The sequence below is a fragment of the Thamnophis sirtalis genome, unplaced genomic scaffold, assembly GCF_051295495.1.
Source record: "Thamnophis sirtalis isolate CommonGarterSnake01/CBP01778 unplaced genomic scaffold, rThaSir2_p1.2 scaffold_3, whole genome shotgun sequence".
Classification (NCBI taxonomy): domain Eukaryota; kingdom Metazoa; phylum Chordata; class Lepidosauria; order Squamata; family Natricidae; genus Thamnophis; species Thamnophis sirtalis.
Genome location: NW_028261383.1, coordinates 66410300 through 66427244, shown reverse-complemented (window position 1 = coordinate 66427244; position 16945 = coordinate 66410300). Strand labels below are relative to the sequence as shown.

General features: G+C 36.9%; 1 protein-coding gene across 2 annotated transcripts in view; it reads right to left on the bottom strand.

Annotated features, from left to right (window-relative positions):
* The window catches only part of ERC2 (ELKS/RAB6-interacting/CAST family member 2), a 608417-nt gene that overhangs the window by 75161 nt on the left and 516311 nt on the right, over positions 1–16945 (bottom strand). For both annotated transcript variants that reach the window (XR_015695894.1, XR_015695895.1), the window contains one exon: positions 10083–10270. The gene's annotated coding sequence lies outside the window, so the exon portion shown is untranslated. The remainder of the gene's footprint in view (positions 1–10082; positions 10271–16945) is intronic.

Sequence of the window (16945 nt, the reverse complement as noted above, 5' to 3'; positions counted from 1 at the left end):
AATTGTCTTGCCTCAGGGCCTACTAGGCAAGTCAATCGTTGTTTTAGGGTTTTTCCTAAATGAACTCAGGCTCAGGCCATGCAACCTGGGAGGGCTGGGGAATAGATATTACATTGTCTTGTGATACCTTGATTTACAGCAGCAAAGTTGTAATCGTTCAAAGTTAAAACAGCATAGAAAGAAGTGGCTTATGACCAATGTGACCGTCATGTGATTACAATTCAGGAGCATGGCAACCAGCATTTACTGATGATGGCTAATTTAACAACAACAACAACAACAACAACAACAACAACAATAACAACAACAACAATCTACCACCTTACTCAGAACTGCCTATATTCTCAGATGTTACCTTAACAGCTCTTAGGTTTTTGGTTAGGACTTGAACTGTTAAGTTTTTACCTTTAGACTCAGACTGTGAATTGAATTGAAGATTAAATGTTAAATAACAAATAACAACCCCCCCCCCCCAAAAAAATAATAATAATAGAAAGTCATAGAAAATGAAGAAGTTAAATTGCTCTGGGACTTTACAACTCAAACAGAAAGACACCACAAAGCAACCCAGATTTAACAGTTGTCGATAAGAAATACAAAAAAGTCTAGAGAGTGGATGTGGCAGTGCCTTGACACAGCAGAAGAGAAGAGCAATAACTAGAAAAGATTAAAAAATGCAAAGACCTACAAATAAAAATAGACCAACTGTGGCATAGACAAGCAAAATAGTACCAATAGTAATAGGTGCCTTGGTGCAATCCCAAAACAACTGGAGCACCACTTGTACATCATTAGCATTGACAAATTTACCATCAGTCAATTGCAAAATGTGGCTTTACTCAGATCAGCTTCCATTCTGCGATATCGGAAACACCATCAAACATCCAGATCTGCCTATCCCAAGTCCTTGGTAAAGACTCAATAGGTAGACAAAAATGCTAAACCCAGCCTGAACATCTGGCTGACTGTGCAATTATTATTATTGTTATTATTAACAACAACAACAATCTTCCCAGTCAGCTTCTGACAAGCAAAGTCAGAAAGATGGATTTGCTTAACAACCATGTGATTCATTTAACAACTGCAGTGATTTGCTAAACAACTATGGGAAAAAAGAATTAAAATAAAGCATGATTCACTGAACAACAGCCTGAAATTCTGGTCCCAATTCTGGCCATTTCTCAAGGACTCCTATATAACTCAACCATTCAACTGCACCAACAAGAGAGATAACATACTATTGTATATTATGCCAAGGTTTATATTCATGACCAAAGTGATACTTGTCATAGAAAAAATATTCTCTAATACATTATGACAAAATTATTTAGAGATTTGAAAAGAAAAACAGCACCTGGAATTAGCTTAGAAACAAATACAGTAGCGAATGAAGTCACTTCAAATTTGGTACAACATTCTTTGGCTGACTCGTATTCTTTCCATTTTAACCTGCAAGCAAGTCATTGCTAGTAAAATGGTATTCTGGATCACTGTAATTGCTGTTCTTAGAGTGGTTTCTACAGATAAAGAATAATGCATGCCAGAACATAGATTTCCCTAGACCTTTTTTTTACAGTACCAAAAGTGTCTTTGTTACATCATTTGCACCAGCAAAACAACAACTGGAACAAGCCTTCTCAGATTCCAGAGTAGATTCCCAATATGTTACATCCAAAAATAAAGACAGGAAGAAGCAGCTCCCGCTCCAGAGCTGTCAGTGAAGAGTGCTTTATGCCTACCTGAATAGGCGTCCCTTCGTAAGCATATATTGTAGCTCCATCCAATTCATGCTGCCACCCACGGGAGGCAAAATCAATTTCAACTTCAGCACTAACTTAATAATTGACTTTTTCTGAGTGGCCAGCAAACAGCTGCTTATGTGCTTATATGAATATGGCAGTGTTGCAGAAAGAAGGATTTATCCGCTTTCAACTCCAGGGAAGTTGAAATTAAGCTCACAAAATTCCTACCCATCAAATCTAGGGAATACAACTGTCCAGGAACAGAAGCTTGGTTGACAGAAATGCAATAATATTTGATTACTCCAGGACATAGAGAGACACCATATTGTCACGATCTATTGCTTGGCCCCTCTATGAGGCAGATCAGCAGTTAAGAAGTATGATATAAATAAATAAATACTTTATAACCATTTGTCTCTGAATTTTGAAGAAAAGTTTTCTGGGCCCAGAAAAGAGATGGAGGTGGAAATTTAATAACAGAGGGAGAGTGACAGAAATGGTGAGTGATGTTCCTGGATTTTTGCAGGCATGTGACGAGATAGTTGATGAAAGTACATTTGAAGAAACAGATAGGACCACACTTCTATTAATTCCATTTTCAGCCCTTATAAGAACAAAAATATTAGAAGGCAAGTACAAAGTCTCATCAGGTTGCCTGCACATTTTGCAGGACAATGAAATGATTCTCAGAGCAGATGGAAAAAATGACTTCAGAACAGAGTTGTAGAAATATACGTTAATCCATTTAGTTGAATTCCTGCCCTTCCTCATGCCTTTTGTTTCTTAATGCTGGCTTTGATTGAAAAATGTTAATGTACTGAATGAATTATTATACAAAAAGGCAGATCTCCACAAGCCCTTTTGCAAAACATTATTTCCAGAAGGGAAGCTTGTTGTCATTAAGTGTATTTTAAATCTTTATGCCTGCATCATGCATTCATGAATGTATAATTCACTTCCCTTTCTCTAATCACTCATTATTATGGAATTCTGCCTTCATGAGAAAAAGCAGATCTGCACAGAGATTTACCAGTGTAGCACTCAATTAGAATCTTAAATATAAAACTGGTGGTGAAGCATCCTGAAAACTTAATAGTGGCTTGACAACTACATCTGGGCACAATCAAGAGTGGCAAAAAATTTCTTTCACATGAGGGTACTTGAAGCACAATATTTTCCAATAGGAGATGGCTTATGTATCTGGCTGTCAACCATTGACTGCTCATAAATGACTCAGATTCCCATTCTATCCAACCTGTTGGAATAGCATAGGATGAGATATAAGTGCCTTTCATCAGCAAGCCATCAACAGGAGATGGTTCCTGCAGTTCCATACAGATATGGACAAAGACACGGGTGTTAATCTGCCTCACTTGATGTTTTATGATTTTTTTCCCATTTGCAGAGCTGGATGGGCATGGCCTGTGCATGATGCATCCCGCCCGCGGGCCACCAGTTTCACACCCCATGTTGGTGCCATGTTTGGAATGCAGTATGGTAGGCTACTTCTGCTAACGTCTGGCTGCCAGCAATTTGGCAGGTGAAGTCTCACTAAATTTTTCATCCTTCCAAGATCAGTAAAATGAGAACCCAAATTATTGGGGACAATATGCTGACTCTGTAAACCACTTAGAGAGGGCTGTAAAGCACTATGAAGTGGTATATAAGTCTAAATGCAATTGCTATTGCTAGTTGCTAATATTCTTATAGATAGCACTGCATAGAAGTCTCCAAAACTGAGTGTTCCGATTGCAAGATGATGGCAGCTTAAAGAATGCTCAATTGATTCCTTATACAGTATATAAATTTATCCTCCAGTTATACTCAACAGAAGATAAAGTTCTTAAATGTTTTGTTTTTGTAACTGGTCCAAGCCAATATAACCTTGGATGAGACAGTAGATCTGTTTGCCCCATTTCTTCCTTGTCCTATTCTGGATCTCATTGTTATGACAATCTAAGTTATGCCTAAACAAGCATAAATCAACTCCAAAGTGATTTAAAAACAGTTTTTTTCGTATTGTCTGTAGAAACACTTTTCCTGGTTAATGACAGTCTTTTTGACTCTTAAATGCTTGTATAGTATATTTATTTATAGAATTTATAAACATACTGCCACAGACTGGGCTGGGCTGGAGTTTGCAAGTTAGAAATATAATAAATAAATGCACAAATTTAATTACAAGAATCTAAAGGACTCTGTCCTTAGATCTGCAAAAGGATAAGATTATTTAAGACCCAAACACTAAATGTGGTTGAATTTAATATTATTGGCATAAATACCTTGACTTTTTAATACTTTCTTTTAAAATGATGAATTGGTGTAATAACAAACATACTTAGAGGTACACATGTGCAGTTAAAGTGTGAAATCATTGCCAGTCTGAAGATTTAAAAGAAAACTTTTGCTGTTTATTGCTCTTAGGAAGCTTTGTGAGAGGAATCTATAGTGCATTTTTCAAAGATCCAGTCTGACTAGTCAGTAATATTTCTTCATGGAAAATGTCTATACACAATCATTTTTATTAACTGTAAAACAATAAACACATATATTTCCTGACTTCCATTATTCCCTACTTACTTCCATTTAGGAACAATCTCATCATACTTCCCCATAAACCAATTACTGTTTATTCTATTGCTTGAAAGCACAATTGAGGCACCTTCACTGAAGCAAAAGTAGAAAATTAGCTCCAGATTCTCCTGAGCAGATTCTGCTGTTTCTGAAAAGGCCACTGACTTCTCTTATCTCAAAGTCATTAGAGATATAAAATATGAAAATCAAGAGCTAATCTGCAACAGCAGGCAAAATATATATTGTATTTTTGTCCTACATACTCATCCCTCGAAGGACAACATTTAGCTAATGAATAGAATATTCTAAAAGCCCATCCCACCCCCATTCTATAATGAAAGCTTTTCCATGTTTGAGGTACTATATTGACTCAGTTTAAATATTTATGGGTGCAATGTATATACAATATTGAACAAAACCAGATTCATTCCTTAATGAGTGAAAAGAAATGGACTACTTACACAACTAAATATACCATAGTGTGAAGGGGGCAGGGAAGAACCAACTAATACTTTGAAAGAAGCTTCCTAGCTACTGAGCTGAAGAAAGTAAATTCAAGTAGCTTTTGTTCATTTATTTTTGCTCAATGTTTATATTCACATTAAAAAAAAAGGTCTTAAAATGGAGAGAACATCTTCAGCTACTTTGAAGTTTTATGTTTTACCAGGGCCTGCAAACCCATCTGCATTTCCATATGTCTAGGTTCAAACTGTTTGGCTGGAAGTTTGTAGGTTATTAGGGCCACACTGAAGTGCTTCTTCAAGTCATAAGTTTATTCACCAACAAGAGTTGCACACTAGGAAAATATCTTGGCTTTTAATAAATAATAGTGAGAATATCACCATCTATGAATTTCAAAAATTAAGAGCATTGCTAAATGTTATTATTGCATTCTGTAGGGATACATATAAAAGTGGCTTTGATTGAACTATTGGGGGCCACCATTTTACTTTTTAAAATCAAACTCTATAAATCTAGTTGTATTTCTTCTGCTGTACTTTCATCAGAGAATAAGCTATGTTTTTAGCTTCATAGTCATCCTGAGAGGCAAGTGGATCTGAGATATAATTTCTCAAGATGACTTAATGAGTTTAGTGCTAACTAGGAACAGGAACATAGGACATGGACTCATACACTAGAAGGGACCTTGGGGGGCTTCTAGTCTAATCCCCTGCCCAAGACAGGAGCTTTACACTTTCCCAATCAAATGTCTGGTCTATTTTTGAAAACCTCCAGTGATGGAGTACCCACAATCCAGGAAGACAAGCTATTCCATTAATTACCTGTTTTCACTGTCAGAAAATTTCTCTTTACATCTAGGTTGGATCTCTCTTTAACGAGCTTCCACCCATTACTTCATATCTGTGCTCTGGTGCTTTACAGATTAAATCAACCCCCTTTTCTCTGTGATAGTCCCTCAAGAACTAAACAGTTATTATGTTGCCCCTAATCCTTCTCTTTGATAGGCTAGAAATACCTACAGTTAGCCCCCTCAACCATTCATCATCCAATTTAGCCTTGAGTTCTTTTATAATTTTTGTTGCTCTTCTCTGCACACTTTCCAGCATCTCAACATATTTTTTTACATCATGGTGACCAGACTTCGATATATACTAGTGGTACTATCACTTCCTGTGGTCTTGATGTTATCCTTCTCTTGATGCAGCCTAGGACTGTATTGGCTTTTGTTTGGTAGCTGCCACACATACTTAATTCATACTTAAGTAGTTGTCTACCAGGACACCTAGATCCCTTTCACGGGCACTGATGTTGAGCCAGGTACTGCCTATTCTCTACTTATATATCTGGGTTTTCCTGCTACGTGTAGGACCTTACTTTTCTCACCAATGAAGTACATCTCGTTGGATAGGGCCCAATACTCAAGTCTGTTAAGATCCTTCCAAATCTTGAGTCTATGTTCCAAAGTATCAGTAATTTCCCCCAGCTTGGGGTCATCTGCAAACTTGATGAATGTCTCTTCAATTCACTCATCTAGATCTTCATGAAGATTTTGAAGGACACTAGGCCTAAGATAGACCCTCAGGGTACCCCATTGTAGGATTCCCTCCATGTAGATGTTGTTGAGGATTACATACTGGGTGGAGTTGGTCAGCCAATTGTGACTCCATCGGGATTGAACACAAAAGATTTCCGCTTCAGCCCAAAGTTATCATTTTAAATATTCAAAATTGCTGTAGCTCTTTATGATTTATGATACCTTTATCAAAAACATGTTTGCCACTTGAAAAGAAAAACAAAAATAAATTGGCTTAACCACAAGAGCTATAATACTGGAACATGTGCACACAGATCTAAATGATGCTAGCATAAGACACATGTCTAACTGTCTTTGAAGAAAAGAATCAATATTCTAGCTTTCCAATATTCCCTATGGAAGAGCAACCGAAACACCACAAAGCAATTTGGTATTCTCTGGGTAACTTGGACTAAATCTCAGCAGTGTAAGTAATATGGCCAATGGGAATAGATTATAGAATTAATAATCTAAAATATCTGAAAGGCACCAAGTTGCCTAATCCATAAAGAAGCGGACAGAACAGCAGGCAAAATGCTTGTTCCTCAGGCAGGTAAGTTATGAAGCAGGAGAAAAAACCACCAAAAAGACCCCAAAACCCCTACCCTCTCTTCAACCCCCACCTGGAGTGCAACATCTGTTACTGTTTGTGACATCAATTCAAAATTCATAATAGATTCCAGAAGCCTTCTAGTGGAGAAATGAACATGTCAAAATTACCTTGCAAATGGTCTCTTTGTAGATAATCTCAAGAGAACTACGGACAGAGGCAGTGTAAGGACAAGCTCAAGCCTAACTACAAGATTTTATCCTCACCCTTCTGACAACTCTATCCTCTGAAAAGTATACTCTATACTGCCATTATTAGTATTAGATATTCATGTCACTTTTGTATAATGTGCATCTGCACTTCAACTCCCCAATTTACAGGTACCTTTACAGAGAATAAAAGTTATGTTGTTATCATTGTCCCCCTTTTGAACAGTACAATTCATGCAAATCTCACATTACATTTATCAGAACATATTATAGATATGTGGTTGATAGGGTGCATCAATACTTAGGACCAGAAAATGCCCCAGGAGACCTTAACAATGAATTTGGGCTCTAGCATAAGCCCCAAAGCTTGGAAGAATAAAACTTTGGTCCCAAGGACTGACTCAGATTGGATCCTGCAACATTATCCCAGGACACCTATATTTACCTTCATTCCAAAGCTTAACAAATACTTGAAGCTATATTCAGACTATATTGTAAGGAAGTGGAGACTTGGGTTTCATATAACTCATTCCCAGCTACATAGACATTGGCATCAAAGGCTGTCTATTGCAGGCGGTGGGCTCAGTGTTTTAGGGTTGCTTATAATAGTACAAAAAATATTTAAGCACTTTTGAGTACTGATATAACCACAACAGGGAAAAAACATATACAATTACCTGTCCACAACAGCACATTGAGAATACTAATACATTCTACACAAACCAGTGATAATACTACTTTAAATCCTTACCCTAACATCATTTTTCTTTTCCAAAAATAAAAGAAAGTTATTGCAGTATGCAGCATAAGTTAGTGTGATGGAAATACTCCAGGATTATTGGGATAGCAAAATGTCTTAACACATTGCTTGCGTCATGTTATAAGATTAATTTTGATATTACTGTCATATGTAAATAAATGAAATAATCTACAAACTAACAATTTTACAGAGCAAAAGGGTGCCCTGTGTTCTATTAAGATAAACCTATTTGTTTATAAAATGTATATAGCATATTTTTACTTGTTTCTTAACTATCTCAGCGCAAGATCTGTTGTATGTTCAGCTCCTTACGGGAAGGGGATAAACTGACTCACACATTTCCTAATGTTGTAAATCATACTATATAGAGGTAATAAAGAGCTACAGTTGGTCACTGTTTTATCATGTGTAAACATGTCAGCAAAGCATATAACACTGTCAAGCAGCCATAATCATATTATCTATACAAAAACTATATGATTATTAATTTGTCAACAATTTCAGCACTGAAAATACATTAAATTAGCTTTCATTTAAAAAATATTAAAGGGAGGGGGTGTCTCTGAATCTGTTTAGTCCAATTGAAAGTAGTGGAATTTGCCAGTTGTGGCTATTTCCTTGATTTCATTATATGGCTAAAGCTGAATTGGATCCAGATCCAGTATATGAGTTACTGCGGCTACTGAATAGGAAGCTACCTAAATGATTACAGCTAAAAAGATTATCCAGAAATTTTGAAGATTATGTACATTGACATAAAAATAGAAAGAACTGCAGGGCACTTCCTACCTGTGTTTACTCAGAATTAAAACACAATGAGATCGTTATATTCAAATAAGTATTGACCCTGATTCACTAAAGCAAAAACACCTCAGCATTATCAAAACGTTCATTTCCTTGTCCAAAATTCATTGTGCTTGTTCTTGAGAAATCATTAGTGTAACTTTTTTATTCTTGTTTGCAACTATCTGTGATTTCCATTCATGTGTTGCAACCTCATTGGATAATCCCAAAAAAGTTATATTGATAAATATTAATAAATTCAGTTTAATAACAAGGGCCATTTTAGGTCTGACACTCATTTCAAATGGCTTGAAATTTTAATCTTAACAAATGGGAGAATTCTTATTAAGTTTATTAGAAAGTAGAATACATAGGTGCATGCATAATGACACACGCACATGTATGTATGTGTGTGTGTGTACACTGTATGTGTGTGTATGCACATGCATACACACACACACACACACACACATATATATATTCAACACAACCATTTGTCATGCCATCTGCGTGAGCTGCATTTGCACAACAATTTTTTACACATTGAAATAATTATCTCTCTGAAGTCTGCAGCTGGTCTTTCAACTTGCTGATGGGATGGTATCAGTGGCTCAGTAGGCAGCACTTTTGCCTCTGGCTGCCAGGGTCAGGGGTTCACCTTCTGCTAAGAAAAAAAGCTGGATATATTCCAGATTGTGGGTGGGCTCTGCTAGTCTCCTAGGGGGCAGTCCTTAAACCAGTAAGTGAAATTCCCAATGCCTTGTCCATATCAAATCTCTCTTCCATGTGGTGAAAGAGAAAATGTGCAAGGAAACTACATTTCATATGCTTCTAGAAGCTTGAGAGAGATCTAACTTTCCAGTTGTTCCAAAGGTGCTTTTTCAAGAGGCAACTGGACTTTCTGCTTTTTTTCTTTGAAAATGTTTCACTTCTCATCCAAGAAGCTTCTTCAGCTTTGGATGAGAAGCGTAACATCTTCAAAGAAAAAAAACCAAAAAGTCCAGTTGCCTCTTGAAAAAGCACCTTTGGGACAACCATGACCTGGATAGCTATAGCAATAGTACTTAGACTTATATACCTGCTTCATAGTGCTTTTACAGCCCTATCTAAGTGGTTTACAGAGTCAGCCTATTGCCCCCAACAACCTGGGTCCTCATTTTACCCACCTCGGAAGGATGGAAGGCTGAGTCAACCTTGAGCCTGCTGAGATTCAAATTGCTGAACTGCAGCTAGCAGTCAGCTGAAGTAGCCTGCAGTACTGCACTCTAACCACTGCGCCCTCTCGGCTCTTATGACTGAAAATCTCGATATAACTTTCGAGTTGCAATCACAGATTGGGGGACTTCCTGGAAAAGGAATGTATACGATTACAAGGATCACCTGCAAATAAAAGTCATTATGTAGGATATTTATAAATTTTGGATTGAACCTGCTCTGGTGTTAAAGCTCTGATGCTTGGTTATTTCAGATGACTCCTTCCTCCTCTTCTTTAAGACAGATAAAGTTGGATCTCTTGAAGGAACTGGGGATCACATTCTAGGCAAAGGTTGGACTGGTGATCAATGTACTGCATGTGATTTTGCCGTGGCCATGTGCCTCCAACAGTGACTGGATCATCTAGTCAAGAAAAACAAAGCTGACATGTAACATTTTGCCGGTGCATGAAACAAAGCAAAACAGATGCATAAAAACAGAAACAGTATAGAATACACAGGACTGAATGTAAACCTGGGCAGGGGTGTCAAACTGGTGGTCCGTGAACTGGATGTATCGTGCATAGGCTATGCCCATCCTGGCTTCACAAAGGCGAAAAATGTTGTGATATATTGCAATATGTCACATCACGCGATCGAGTTTGACACCCATGAGCTAGGGTTTCCTGCATTCACTGTTTCATTGGTTGGCAAATGATTTTAAGGGTATTGCATATGCTTTCTGACCAGATATCAAATAAAATATTGAGAAAAAAAATCAGTCTATCCAAAACTTGAATAAAGTTTGCATGAGCCTACACTTCCACACTGAAGTTTTTATTTCCAAGGGATTTCTTTACTCTGCCTGAGGAGAAATACTGTATATTCCAGATCCCAAGGCTCTTTTTCACACATCCACAAAAGCATATTTACCTGTTCTTTCTGAAGTGCGGAGGGAATTACTCTTGAAGGAATTACATCAAAGAAAAGCTTTGAGGAAAAAGGAATAAATCAGTTTTCCAGGACGAAATGAGTCCTTTCCAAGTTCAGCTGCCCCTAATACTACATTTCCAGAGTGCTCTTAGCAGCAGAAACACCATCATGAGAGGGAAAAACTGCAAGATAGTCATACATATCTGAGACTTGGAGCTTCTTCGGGTATTTGGCTCCAGGGTTCCTCTGTGTGACATATGAGAGTGATAATGAGGAGCTGGCTTAAGTTGCCATTGTTGATGCTACAAGGAGATATACTTTGTGCTTGTAAGACTTAAGAAAGAAAACCAGTTGTTTTACTGATCTTAATACCGGTAGATAGGAAAACACTTTTCTGTGATGACTGCACATGTATACAGATGTGTGCATCAGTGGTGGGATTCAAAAAAATTTACTACCAGTTCTGTGGGCACGGCTTGGTGGGCATGGCAGGGGAAGGATACTGTAAAATCTCTATTCCCACCCTACTCCAGGGGAAGGATACTGTAAAATCCTCATTTCCTCCCAATCAACTGGGACTCGGGAGGCAGAGAATAGATGGGAACGGAGCCAGTCAGAGGTGGTATTTACTGGTTCTCCAAACTAGTCAAAATTTCCGCTATGGGTTCCCCAGAACTGGCCAGAACCCGCTGAATACCACCTCTGATGTGCATGTCTCTGTGTGTGCTTCTGTGTGTGCATCTCTCTCTCCCCCCTCTGTGTGTGTGTGTGTGTGAGAGAGAGAGAGAGAGGGAGGGAGGGAGGGAGGGAGGGAGGGAGGGAGGGAGGGAGGGAGAAAGAGAGGGAGAGAGAGAGAGACTCCCTGCTCTTCCAAAGAAAATTTAACAACTGGTTTGTAAAAACTGGACCAAGCCAGCTTGAAAACATCCCTGGGAAACCATTCTTAAAACTATTACATTTGTTTGGCCAAATTATATGTTGTATGGGAGTTCCTTGAGTTGAGAAATCTCTCCCACAAAACAGACCCTGAGCTGGAAAAAGAATTATTGAAGTTCCCAATAAGAGAAAAGTGTCAACAACACTGTGCATTTTAAAAGGTGGGGGGGGGGGCGGGGAAGCTTCTCCTTTGATAGGAATATGGCGAGAAGGACTGAAAATACCTGCAATACTTAGAAATGGGGTAGCTTTGACATAATCAAATTGGCCAGTAGATGGGGCATTTTGCTGAGAGACTAAAATGATGTCTAAAAGGGCTCACGTAACTGAATGGTCTGGTGATTTTTATACTTATACAGCAACTTACTTTTTTGGCTAATCACAATTCCATATATAACAATACAGAGAAAACTATGAAATATAGGAAGCAAATGGAAATGGTGGCTTGGGACAAAGCTACCTTACATGGAGGAGCCCTTAAAAAATCATTATTCAGTATATAATCCAAAATTCATCCAAATATCTTCTGGATCATCTAAAAGCCATGTCTGTTGAAATCTGCTTAGGTTTCAAAACCACTATTCGATACACTGGCTATATTTACATTGCAGTCTACTTTATATGGTTTTAAAACAAAATAGAAAATCAAAACCACTAAACAAATATATTTCTTAAAGAAGTGGAGCATATCCTCTTAACCTGCAACAACAAACCTATTTATTTAGCTTTCTTCTTAGTATGAAAGCAATTAGTTTTTTTCTCCCAATAAAAATATCCTTCTGCATTTATAAACACTACAGCTAATTATGCAATTACCTTCCCCAATCATGTTAAATTGCTGTCAGTTAAGTTCCCACCACTGATTAGCTACACAGCACACTAAATCTAAATTAAGCCTTTACTACACTGCACATAAAGGTATCTCTGTGATTTCAAAAACTGTAACAGCACTATATTATTTGGTATAATCATTCAGTGTCCAAGGTCAAGGATAGCTCTCACTAAACATATTGTGTAAAATTCCAAAGAAATACAGACTTATTTTTAGTTTTTTTTTAGAACATCTACATCGAATAATAACCTTTCATTTTCACATGTTTAAAATACCATAATTATACCATGAAAATGAAGTGTGGAACATATAAATTTTGATTCTGCAGGATCTAGCTCAATTTGTTCAGCAGCTTTGGGAGATTTCATATTACAAACTGAAAGAGCAAAGCTCAAAATCCAGGAATGGAAGAACTAAATGTTAATTAAATTAAAGCTGTCAAGTCAAGGGATCATTGACATGTAATTTAATATAAAATAAATCCAGAGATAATTATCTTTTCATTCATTGATAAAATACTGAAGAACCTTTATGTGTTATAATTGTGATAAATACTACCATTTAGAAATATTATTGCTACTGATCTATGACCACCTGAATGAGAGAACAATTAATCCATCCCATCTATATATTCATATACTGCTTCTCATCTGCAAAATTCATAAAATACATAATGTATAAAAGCATAACAAATATTACCGTGTTTTCCCAAAAATAAGACAGGGTCTTATTTTCTTTTGGCCCCTGAAATAAGCACTTGGCCTTATTTTCCAGGAGATCTTATTATTTTTGAGGTGCAGGAGGCAGTTAGTATGGTCACTTCATGGCTGCTGCTGTATTGCAATATTTTCAGGGAGGGCTTATTTTAGTGCATGTGCTCAAAAACCCAATTGGGCTTATTATCCCAGAGGTCTTATTTTTGGGGAAACGGTATGAAATAATATACATAATAATATAATATATATACTGTAATGCTTATAATTAATGCTATCATAGAAAATGTAGCAAACAATTGCTATTAATGTAATCATAGTGAAGCCATTACCATAATTATCTACTTTGCCTAAGTTCATGTGACAATTAATTCATTTAGTTAATTAACATACAAGTTGTCACTGCACAAGAAAAGGGGTGTGTCCCAACAAGAGAGCTATAAGATGTGTCAGGGTCCTCAAAGTTCCATTATCTAAAATGTTTAGTTTCTACATAACATGAGAACAAGGGTTGGACTAGAAGTTGTCCAAGGTTCCTTCCAATTCTGTTATTCTGTTTTTCTGTTATTAGGTTTAGGTTTGGTTTATTAGATTTATATGCAGCCCTTCTCCCAAGGACTCAAGACGGCGTACAACATTAAAAGAAACACATAATACAAAAGTTAAAAAAAATTAAATAGAATATCCCAAACAAACCCAATTAGAATTGACAATAACATTTTTTTAAAAAATATTCGAATTAAAATTAACAATGATCAATAATTTATTTTGTTTTGTTCAGGCCAGGCTGGCTTGTTGGAAAAGCCAACTTTTTAGGGCGCGTCAGAAGGATCAGAGGTCGGGGATTATACGAAGCTCCGGGGGGGGGGGGAGCTCATTCCAGAGGGACGGCACTCCCACAGAGAAGGGTCTCCCCCTGGGGGTCGCTAGCCGACACTGTCTGGCTGACGGCACCCTGAGGAGGCCAACTCTGTGGGATCACACTGGACGATGGGAGGCTACCGGTGGCAGTAGGTGGTCTCGCAGGTATCCATTATTCTGTTATTCTGTTAAAAATGTTGTGGCATGGCAGCATTTTGATAATTTAAATCCTGCTCAGAACACTCTTAAAATGAGCATTCAAAAAATAAGCTCCATCCACTGCAGACTTTGATTAAAGAGTGCCAGTCTTCAGCAAATAATCCACACTCAGAGCAAATGCATGCAGAACAAAAGAACAATTATATATCTGTTGGCTTTTAGGCAAATAATATTGTTGGATTTCATGCAGAACTAAAGTAATATTTATACACACATAGTTTCAGATAAGACACTTTTTCCTATTCAATATAGTTCAGATCAGCTTTAATCTCGTGTCCATCTCTATCCTGCCCATCTCCCTTTTTGCAAATATTACCAGCATGTTCTATATCTACATTCTTTAGGAATTCCAGAAAGTAACCACTATTGATAGTGCTGTCATCAGGACCCATTTCCAAACTTTAGCACTCAGATTTTTAGCATAGGCTTACAAGATAGCATGGACAACCTAAGGCCTTCTTGCTTTTCTAGTTCAGCCACAACAAGGTAGAAAAAGCATTAAAAATGGCTTTCAGAATGCTTTGCAGTCTCTTTACTAGTCACAGCTATAGGTAATGTTTGTATTTTCTTTTGTATAACAAGGCAGTATCTCATGTGTGTATGTGTTTCTGTTTTGTCAGGATGTTCTGTTGGTGGGTTTGTATGGGTGTGCTATGAAGCAAAATGTGAGCTACACATTTTCCATTATGGTTAGGTGAGCAGGAAGAAGGAAGGAAGGGCTTAGAATGGAGAACTCAGCAACATTTCGAGTCACTGCCCAACCCACAGGACTTTATTAAGGAATTTTCTCCTTTAAATAACATTCTTTGCAGCTGCCCGGCAGATTTGAAGTATTAATTCTGTCTGACTGACTCTGGGGGAGTGGGGATATTGATAAAAACTTACCTCATATGGGAGAAATGCAGCCTGGTTATATTTTGCAAACTACCACAGCTTTGAGTTCATTACCCATTTCATGCAAATTGCTCAGACTTAACTGTCCCTTTTCTTCTCAAAGATAGAAATTTCCAAAACTGCCCTTAAAAAATTGGGGCTTCTCTAAGATTTCTGCCTCCCATCTCCATAGTCATGTGGGGAAGTGGGGAGAAATGGATACAATGGAATGGTATAATGCCCCAAATTCTGATTCTGATCATGCCATGGTTCCCCCCACCAAAAAAAACCATAAACCCAAACAAGAAGTTATCTTTATGACATCTAAAAAAATATGTTCAATTCTTGATGAGTCAAAATGATCCTCAGCTGTTGCCTGCTAGAGTACAGGGTTAAGTAAATTGCCTAGGTTATAGGATGACTCAGTATGAACATTTGATCTAAGTATGGTCAATGTGTAAATTGAGACAGGGAATTTAGAGAGACACATATATTTTCTTTTTCCATTTTCTTCAGTATTTTTACCAGAACCAAATAAATTACAGTTACTGCTTAATGCAGTGAAAGCCGCTGAATCTTTCTTTAGGCTTTCCCCCTCCTTCTTACTGTGCTAGAATTAGTTCACTTTCGAAAAATCACAAATCTTCCTTAACTATATATAGAATGTTTTCTGACTCAGTAAACTCAAAAGAGTAAGAAACAAATGCTTTACATAAAACATCATTACCTCCCAAATCTTACAATATGAGGCTATATAATACAATATATAACACTATGTCACAAAAACTATACATGAGAGAAAAAAGATTCTGGATTATCTCAGTACATTTAATTTTCTCAGTACATTTAATTTTCATTTTTAAAATAAAACCTGCATAGTTCATATCATGTGGCATCTCAATCATAGTATGTTTTACTGTGTTATAAGTTATACCAAAAAGGAAATACATTATATAGCTAGAGAAAATCCTTTTTGGATCAGTAGAATTAGTATCATAAGTTATTGTTTCAGTTCTTTGGATAATTTATATAATATACTTCATTTATGGATGAATGAATATTTTTCTGTTTTCTAATCAATTTGATTCATTTCATTATACATCCTGATGCAGTTGTATTTAAAATCAGTTCAGAAAAAACATCTATATTTAAGAATGTTGTTATGTTTCTTTAGTTTAATTCTTTATGTACATTTGCAAGGGATTATTCTTAAAATGCTTTGTTTCTTATACGCTCTCCATGTGTACATATTCTTATATACAGTTCTTGAGGGGCAAACGTCATCATACTTCATGGAGTTGAAACAAAAATTGGGCAAGTCTACATCAATAGGTAAACCAGACCAAGTTCAACTCCATTGCATCGTTATTTTCTTTTAGCAGGACCCTCAAAAGGCTGACATCAATCTTGAAAGTCTAAAGGATTTCCCCTTCTCTCCTCATATACCAAAGAAAATCCAAGTGGGACAATGTTGAATTTCTTTCTCACCCTTTCTTGTTTTTTCCAAAAAGAACATATCTATCATTTCTCAGCCTTTTGGTCAAAATCAATTGTGTGTTTTTCCAGGTTGACTTCATGTTTTAACAATCCCACATATTTTCTCCAAGATCATCTCTGGGTTCCTCTAGAAAAAGTCCACTGAATCAAAATTATTTTCAGAATCTGCCTATAGATTCCTGACCCTTTTACCTTCATGTGCTCAGAACTCCAAGCATTTCTTCTTTTAACTTTT